The sequence below is a fragment of the Ornithorhynchus anatinus genome, chromosome 9 (assembly GCF_004115215.2).
Source record: "Ornithorhynchus anatinus isolate Pmale09 chromosome 9, mOrnAna1.pri.v4, whole genome shotgun sequence".
NCBI classification, from domain to species: Eukaryota; Metazoa; Chordata; class Mammalia; order Monotremata; family Ornithorhynchidae; genus Ornithorhynchus; species Ornithorhynchus anatinus.
In genome coordinates, this window is record NC_041736.1 from 24,768,230 (window position 1) to 24,774,489 (window position 6,260).

General features: G+C 41.8%; 1 non-coding gene across 1 annotated transcript; it reads right to left on the reverse strand.

Annotated features, from left to right (window-relative positions):
• Positions 1–2,238: 2,238 nt before the first annotated feature.
• Positions 2,239–2,376, reverse strand: LOC114814365. Its single transcript, XR_003762163.1, has one exon. It is a non-coding gene; the product is annotated as a small nucleolar RNA SNORA7 (small nucleolar RNA).
• Positions 2,377–6,260: the final 3,884 nt, after the last annotated feature.

Genomic DNA, 6,260 nt, shown 5'->3' on the forward strand with positions numbered 1-6,260 from the left:
GGACTGGCAGCTGTCATCACCCAGGAAAATGGTGGTTACAAACACATCACTACATAACCCAGGTTTTCAGCAATTGTCTATAATTCATTTAAAGATTTTCTACACAAGAACACATGTAAAACTAAACGTGTCCAAATTGCCCCTTTTTGTTCATTAAAAAAGGCTCTCTTATGATTTGGTTTAATTTGAATTTTTAAATTAATAAGAATATATCAGATGCATGCATTCAAATAATGCTTCTACTAGATCTCAATTTCTCCAGCTCTTTTGCTCTCCAGTCTAGTACTTTTACAGAATGTACCTAATTTGCCCTGAATTCATCTATGATAATCACATTGTAACATGCTGAAAGCGTTCAAATTGCCACTTTGATATCACTGCAAAATAATTTAGAGGAATGTTAATTCTGAATATCAATGCAGAGGAACAAGAGGACTGTCTAAGAGCAACTCCAGCCTAAGATCCTACGAATCTACCTCACCAAGTCCTAAAAAACACATAATGTGTAATGTGATTGGAAAGAGAACAGGCTTGAGAGTCAGAGGATGTGGGTTCTAATCCTGACTCTGCCACTTGTCTGCTGTGTGACCTTGGACAAGTCACTTAACTTCTCTGTGCCTCAGTTACCTCATCTGTAAAATGGGGATTAAAAGTGTGAGCCCCACATAGGACAACCTAATTACCTTGTATCTACCCCAGCACTTAGCACATAGTAAGCACTTAACAAATGCCATTATTATTATTCCAGTGTCCAATCCTCAGGATGAATCAAGTACCGTTATGGTTGTTTACCATCATGATGGTATAATATGACTGTACTAATTCAACAAGGAGTTCATATATTAGTCAAACCGTTGCAAGTAAGAGTCAAGAGTTATCTTGGAGAATAGTTTGTTACAGGAATTTTTTTATGATATTTGTTAAGTTTTTACTATGTCTCAAACACTCTTTGAAGTTCTGGAGTATGTATACATTAATTATGTCGGATATAGTCCCTGTCCTTCTCTAAGAACTTAATAAAATTCAGTGCAGTAATAAGAAGACACCCTTTTTAAATTAATCCTTTCATGTAGCCACAGAGCACTTAGTAAAGTGCCTGGCACATACTAAGCGCTTAACAAATGTCATTATTATTATTAATAATACTTCAATCATATTTACTGAGCACTTACCATGTGCAGAACACTGTACTAAATACTTGGGAAAGTACAATATAACAGAGTTGGTAGACAGGTTCCCTGCCCCAAACTAACTTACAGTTTAGGGAACTTCTTTACATAGTGATAATAATAATAATAATAATATTTATTAAGCATTTACTATGTACAATAATAATAACTGTGGTATTTGTTAAGCGCTTACTCTGTGTCAAGCACTGTTTAAAGTCATGGTGAAGATACAAGATATGTCAGACACAGTTACTGTCCCAAATAATTCTTAGAGTCTCGGTAGAAAGGAGAACAGGTATTCAATCACCTTTTTATAGGTAACAGAGGCACAGGGAAGTTAAGTGATCAGTTCAAGGTCACAAAGCAGTCATGTGTCAGAGCTGGGATTAGAATAATAATTAACCCATGGCCTTTGACTCCCAGGCCTATGGTCTTTCCAATATGTCACGCTGCTTCTCTCAAGAGTTGTGTGTGTATGTTTAACTGTTCTTTGTTTCCAAAAAAATGCAGAAAAGCAGCATGGATAAAGCAAGGGTCTTGGAGCCAGAGGACTTGGGTTCTAAACCTACCTCCACCCTTTGCCTGTTGAGTGAACTTGGGCAACTCACTTAATTTCCCTGTGCCTCAGTTATCTCAACTGGAAAGTGGAGCATCAATACCTGTTTTCCATCCTACTTAGACTGTGAGCCGCACGTGGGACAGATCATACCCAATCTGATTAACTAGTATCTACTCAAGCACTTAGAACAGTACCTGCCATATGTAAGCACTTAACAAACATCATAAAAAGTAAACAAAAAAAACTAAACAAAAAATGTGTATAGTTCAGTGCTGCATTAATGAATGATGTTGTTATGCTGTCGAGTCGTGTCCAACCCATAGCAAAGCCACAGACACGTCTCTCCCAGAACACCCCACTTACATCTGCAATCATTGTGGTAGTGGATCTATAGAGTTTTCTTGGTAAAAAATATGGAAGTTGTTTACCATTGTCTTTTTCCACACAGTAAACAAGTATCTGTCCTCGACTGTCACCCTTGCCACTGCTGCCCAGCACAGGGGAGTTTTGACTTGTAGCAGATTGCCTTCCTCTCGCTAGCCACAGCCCAGGCTAGGAATGGAATGGGTAGGCCTCTGCTTGACATTGCCTCCTGTAGCTGAAACTGGTAGAGTATTAGAAACTCTCCAGGTAAGACCCTGAGAGGGTATTAATGAGTTAGCACTGCTTTTAGCACTTTGGTATGATGATCTTCATGAGCCCTAGGCTCAAGGAGAGTATACCCTCTCTTAACTGTGTCCTGTCAGGCCTGACAGGATTGAGTGGTCTCTCCCCATTGCCCAGATATGTCATATTCTTTGAGACTGTTTTTCGAAATCATATTTTCAGTCCTACTGCTAAGTGCCCTCTTTCATTTTACTATACAACAGCAATAGTAATAATAATCGTAGTTGAAGTAGAAATAGTATTTATGAAGCAGTTAACATGTTCAGAGAACTCTATTAAGAGCTGGGAAACGCAGGGGAAATTGTATATGAACTCTGTCCCTCAAGATGCTCACAATCTCTGAATATAAGCGGTGGCGGCGGGGAAGAGACTGGAGACAAACACATCAGGAGAGGTGGAACGATAAGACAATAAAACGCCATAAAGGACAAGGACAAATCCACAATACACAAATTGAAAACTAAAGTCAGGAGGGGCTGTGGCTAGAGGAGCAGAATTTCTGGTGATTTACTGCAATGGCTTCTGTAGCCACTGGCCTGCCTGGGTTCTACAACCAGGTGCTATTCTCATTCCCGCGCCGCGGCTGTGGAAAGGAGGATGGGACGGGGGTCTCCTCGAAGGAGCGGAGGGGAGTTGGTGCCAGCCCTGGGTGATGGGGATGGAAGGCAGCGCTCTTGACCATGGTGAGGGAGGCCGAGAGAGTGTAGGGAGGAGAGGCTGCTGATGCCGGATGTTTCCTTCAGCTCCAGAGGAGAAGAGGAGCAGAGACGACACTGCAGCTGCTTTTGTGCAGCCAGGCATGAACGGAGCAAATTTCTTGGAGATGGGGCAAGGTGTGATGGAAAGGAGGCTGGAACAGCTGTTCAGATATCCCTCTAGACTGTAAGATCACTATGGGCAGGGAATGTGTCTCCTCATCACCCCCATCAATCACTTTCCCTGAATCCCAAAACGCACACCATCTGCCTCTCCTCACCACTATGACTCCTAGCTGCTATCAGGAGAAGCAGCATAGCGTAGTGGAAAGAACACAGTGAGAAGGTCATGGGTTCTAATCCACCTCCCCCACTTGTCTTCCGGGTGGCCTCGGGCAGGTCACTTTACTTCTCTGTGCTTCGGTTACCTCATCTATAAAATGGGGATTGAGACTGTGAGCCCGACATAGGACTGGGACTTTGTCCAACTGGATTTGCTTGCATCCACCCCAGCGCTTAGAACAGTGCATGGCACATAGGAGGTGCTTAATAAATACCATTAATATAATTATTATTACTAATATCATCAGCTACAGACCCCTTTGGGCTCCTGGGGCAATGTCTCCCTGTGTTCTCCTCAATCCCCTGACCCCCCACATCCCTCCAACTCGCACCACCCAATCTGAAACTGACAGTCTTTATCTTCTGTTCTCACTTCAGCATCACCATCCATCTGTAAAATTCTTGCAAACATGCCTGCCACTGCAGCTGTGCCTGTCGTCCAAAGTGCTGAAATTGCTCGGGTCCATAAAGCTCAAAGAAATATTTCGTTATCCATAAATACTGGGTGACAGCTGGCTTCAGCCTCTCTGCTCCAGAACTCTCAGGCATAGCGGCAGTGGGAGCAGCTGGGTGAATTTATTGGCGGTTGGCAACCCTACTGCTCCTATACAGCGAAGCTCTTTCCACCACTCTAAATTGCCCCTAGTCTGCTGTTAATTCAGCTCTCTCTTTGGCTTACCGAAACCATCTTTCCTCCTTCGTTGACTTCCACTTTCCCTTAAAGACCCCAGCACCCCAAATTGTCCCCTCTCGAATCTTGGAAGGCCTAACAAACTACTTTTTCAGCAAATTCCATTAATTGATTGCACTTCACCATTTCTTCTCTATTCTCTCCAGTTCCTTTACACAGTCATGTACTTTTTCTCCTTCTTCCCAGCTGCTCGAAAGATGTTTTCCCACCCTTTTTTTCCCCAAATGTATGCCTTTATATGTTCCCTGGACAACATTTCTGTTTGCTCTAGTCCTCCTTTCCTGCTTCACTGTCATCTTTGACCACTCATTCTCTTTTGGCTCTCCTTGGTTTTTAAACAATCTTCAAGGATCTCTTATGCTAAAAAGGTTTTCTCTCTAAGTATCTCCTACCCTTCATGTTCCCTTTCTTGTCCAAACTCCTCTAACAAGATTTGTACACTGGCTGTTTTCATATCAATCGTGTTTATTGAGCACTTACTTTGTGCAGAGCACTGTACTAAGTGCTTGGGAAAGCACAATATAACAGAGTTGGAAGACATATTCCCTACCCACAATGACCTTACACTCTAGAGGGGAGACCGACACTAATAAAATTAATCAAAAATATATACATAAATGATGGGGGACTGAGGAAGAGTGAATGAAGGGGGCAAATTTGGGTGCCACAAAAGGGTTTGGGAGAAGAGGAAATGAGAGTTTATTCAGGGAAGACATCTTTTTCTATGGTATTTGTTAAATGCTTCCTATGTGAAAGGCACTATTCTAAGTATTGAGATAGTAACAATAATAATAATAACACTGTTGGTATTTGTTAAGGGCCTACTATGTGCCAAGCACTGTTTTAAGCACTGAGGCAGGTACAAGGTAATCAGTTTGTCCCACATAGGGCTCACAGTCTTCATCCTCATTTTAGAGATGAGGGAACTGAGGCACAGAGAAGTTAAGTGACTTGCCCAAGGTCACACAGCAGACAAGTGGCAGAGCTGGGATTAGAACCCATGACCTCTGACTCCTTCCATTGAGCCACACTGCTTAGATACAAGCTAATCAGGTGGGACACATCCCTGTTCTACATAGGACTCCCAGTCTTAATCCCCATTATACAGATGAGGTAAACTGAGGACCAGAGCAGTTAAGTGATTTGCCCAAGGTCACACATCAGCCAAGTGGTGGAGCCAGGATTAGAACCCTGGTCTTTTAGACTCCCAGGCCCGTGCTCTATCCATCAGGCCACACTGCTTGTCTTCAATAAGGCTTTGAAGGTGGGAAGAGTAAATGTCTTCTGATATGCTTTCACTACCTCTCCACTAACTTTCTTCTTGACCCACTACATTCAGGTTTTTTCATCCTTTTCATTCGTGAAGCCCTGCTCTCCCAAGTCCCAAGGAAGTCTACTAACTCTGTAATATCTCCTTCTCCCAAGACCTTAGTATTGTGCTCTGCACTCAGTAAGCCCTCAATAAATACCATTCATTGTTCTCCCAAGTGCTCAGTATAGTAGGCACTCAATAATGTTATTCATCGATTGCTTGATAATGCATAATGTGACTCCAGTCAAGTTCTCCTGTTACCATTCCCGCAGATGACCCTTCACTTCTGAACTATTCCTTACGTCATCCTTAACGGCCCACACTTGGAATGACCTTCTTCCTTCAGAAAACAATTTTCTTTTCTTTTAAAATTTGCTTAAAATCCAACTTCATCCAATGAAATCTTGCTTTTCTCCCCACTTTCAGCTCTAGTCTGTTGTTATTTGAATACTCCATGTACTCAAGTACATAACCATAATTTATCTAAATTATTGTCTGTGTCCCCCACTAGACTGTAAGCTCTCTGTGGGCAGGGAACATGCCTACCAACATGGTTGCATTGTATTCTACCAAATGCTTAGTACAGAACTCTGTTCACAGTAAGTGCTCAATAAATACAATTCGCCGATTGACTGATTGAGGGCTTACAGACCTCTCTGCAAATTATACATATATATATATATATATATACATATGTACACACACACACGTATATATGTACACATTCACAGAGAGAATATATATATATATATATATATATATATATATATATATATATATGGATGCCAGAAGCACTTCAGCTGAACGGATGCTAATCTTGACATAT